Genomic DNA, 3005 nt, shown 5'->3' on the forward strand with positions numbered 1-3005 from the left:
GATGGAAAGAGAGGCAGGAAAAAAAAGAAAAAACTCCTTCATGTCGGTGTCTGTAAAACAGAGCAAAGGTCGACAGACGCTACACCACTTCATGAAAGGTATGCAATCTAATAATAATACATCTAGCCGATAAAGACGGTTCAGTGGTCACTTATCAACTTTATTCCAACAGGGATGGTGGTGTCCCGCAAGGGGGTGTTGAGAAGTGATTGAAAAGTTTCCTTGCTGTCTTTTCTTTCCTTTCTGTGCGAATGAGGTGAGGAAAACACGTGAACGAGGTATAATTACATTTTATAAAAGCAGTATTTAAAACATATTCTAGACCGTTATTTTGAGGTTGCATTGGTTTTGGGGTTTAATTAAACCGCAAACTACAAATCTAAACGGCTAACTGGCTATGTAGCAACTCGGCTAGCAGCAAGTTGTCACACAATACAAGAAAAACAAACAAACAAACGTGGCAAGAATGTATCCAAAATATGTCGTTGTAATTTCTGAAATGTATGAAAACTGGTAGATTTATAGTAAAAGCGGTTTGAGTTTAAAACAAATGCCCATGTTTTGATCGAACTCGATCCCACAAAGTTGCGGCTAACGTAGCTTAGCTTCACTCCTCGTTTATTGAGCTAATATTTGTGATTTCACACCAAACCTCGCGTATTTACATACAGAAACCCCACGAGGATGAAATGAACAACCGTGTGCTTTAATAATAATTGGCGTATAGTTGAAGAAAGTGGCTGTTCACGTTCTTGTGAGGAGTGATGTGCGTGTCTTACTGGCTGTGACTCAAAACCTAGTGTGCTGCCCACTCAGACAGCATTTTTGGGCATTATAGTCTTTAAAAACTAGTGTTCTGCCTTGGTTCGGGCTTTCTGAACGTGCCCGTGATGGCCAAAATTCTGTCTAGATGAGCAGCTCGCTTGGTTTCGGACATTCAGTGAGTCTGTCTTCAGTAACACTCATTTAAATCCCTTGAAAACCCATTCACAGATGTTTGCTTATGGTTTAACTTCCGAATTGTCTATCTGAGGGGTAAAGTTTATATGTTTGGTAGTAATCATCTTGAATTTGAGCTGCTGTGATGAGCTGTTATCATTCACCTCTGTGTGCAGTGTTTGGGAATATCTATAGTCTCAAAGTTTTCAGAGCTGTGATCGTCCTTGAAACAGTCGGAGAAAGATGTTGAGGATGTAAATAGATGTTTTTGTGGTTTGTTTAAATATTGTTCATGTGGTCTGAGACTTTTTTTTTTTTGTGGAGAGTTGTTGAATTTTATAGATAAAGAGCTTCAAAATCATAAGTTTTCCCTGGCCTTGGTGCACAGAGACAAATGCTGCACTTTAAATGACATTTTCATTCAAAAAAAAAAACGGTATCAAAATATTAGTCCTTTGAAAGACTTTGGCTTGTTTTTGACCTTGACCGAGGGGAGGTTTAGATACGGTCAGCTCGTAACATGTTATCAGAGATGGAGTGCCTTCAAAGAGCAGCATCACCATGTTACTATTTAATTCAGCACATAATATGATTCTGTTTTAATATGAATATGATTTCTCTCATGGTGATGGCAAAAATGACTTGTCAATACGACTGAACTTACTGTCCTTCAACAGTCGTATATATGAGATCTCAAATTTATCTGTGAATTGAAACACAACATGCATTCCGATTCATAGCTCACTTTGATGTACAATTCATACACTTTCTTTTAAGCTGGATAAAAATGAAATAGTCTGGATTGGTAAACATTATAAACAAATAAATAGTTCAAATATACATACAAATAATCGAGTATGCCATATGATCAAGTTTTTTTTTTTTTTCCAGTAGCTGATTAATACGATGAGAAATGTTTCACATCGTGGATTTAACATTGTAATTAAAAATGGGTTGATTATAAATGTCAGTTTGTTCTGACATTTTGATGTGTTTCAAGTCTTGATGAGATGTTAAAAGATTTATTTATTTTTTTCAGATAATTTGTTTCGATGGGTGGAGCTGTGTTCTTTTAATATTTGGTTGAAATATGGCATTAAGTCTCATTTTGCTTCTGCACTGGTTGTTTTTGAAGTTTCAATAGCAGGATTTGTTTCCATTCAGAGCCTCTGAATATCTGCCAACATGTAACATCTGTCACATAGATGTTCATGTGAGCGTTCAGATCTGTTGTCAGTCTTGACCTATCATCTGATCCTGAATAATATTGATTAAAATTAATGTTGCAGATGTATATCTTTAGAAACTGTTTTTTCTTTGTAGCGTTTCATGCATGGAGAACAATGGGGTGGTGATTGTTTATGTGCAGCATAAAGTGGGTCTATCCCTATTTGTATCGATGATGTAAGGCTCCAGGGATGGAGAGTCTGGATGCTGTCAAGCAATTAATCTGTCCTCCTCTGAACGACTGCATCTTTGTCTTGGATGGGTGTGAAGGGTCTCCTCCTTATTTAGAAAAAGAGATCTTGTTCTGGGGTTGTATAAACAAAGCCATATTTTTCTGATCAAATTCGAACTGATAAAATTGTAAGGCCATGCTTCTGTCGTGCTCTTAAATGTCACTGAAATGTTAGATGGCTCTTTCAATCTGGCTATTATACCTAATTGTGTGTGTAATTTGATTTTAAGTGTAATGCATGGGTTGAAGCCCACTAGAGGCATTGTGACTGCACGACAGTCCTTGTAATAAATCAATTGATCCAGTAAGGAATAAAAGCACCGCTTCCTTGGTCTGGAGCTCTATTAGTGTCAAAATGTGACTCCATTATGATTTAGAAAGCTGATTTCATGTGTAATTTTGCAAATGGCACTGTTCTTGAATGTATATCATAATTATAAGGCAGCATCAAGATGCACATCTTCTGATAATCACATTGCGGTTGCAGTCAGCATCTTAACCTTATTTTCATTATTATTTGGGATAGTGTTGTCACGGTACCAAAATTTCAGTATTCGGTACCAATACCGGTGAAAATCCACGGTTCTCGGTACCAATTTCGGTACCA

The 3005-nt window shown here is 37.0% G+C and overlaps 1 protein-coding gene across 2 annotated transcripts in view; it reads left to right on the plus strand.

Annotated features, from left to right (window-relative positions):
* The first annotated feature begins 11 nt into the window (after positions 1-11).
* Positions 12-3005, plus strand: part of LOC107662000 (mothers against decapentaplegic homolog 5) — a 33983-nt gene continuing 30989 nt past the window's right edge. Inside the window, exons 1-2 of one of the 2 annotated variants that reach the window (XM_016451840.1) lie at positions 12-98; positions 173-278. The gene's annotated coding sequence lies outside the window, so the exon portion shown is untranslated. The remainder of the gene's footprint in view (positions 99-172; positions 279-3005) is intronic. The other variant, XM_016451839.1, reaches the window with a different exon arrangement.

This window comes from Sinocyclocheilus anshuiensis, unplaced genomic scaffold (assembly GCF_001515605.1).
Source record: "Sinocyclocheilus anshuiensis isolate Anshui unplaced genomic scaffold, SAMN03320099.WGS_v1.1 scaffold535, whole genome shotgun sequence".
Lineage (NCBI taxonomy): Eukaryota > Metazoa > Chordata > Actinopteri > Cypriniformes > Cyprinidae > Sinocyclocheilus > Sinocyclocheilus anshuiensis.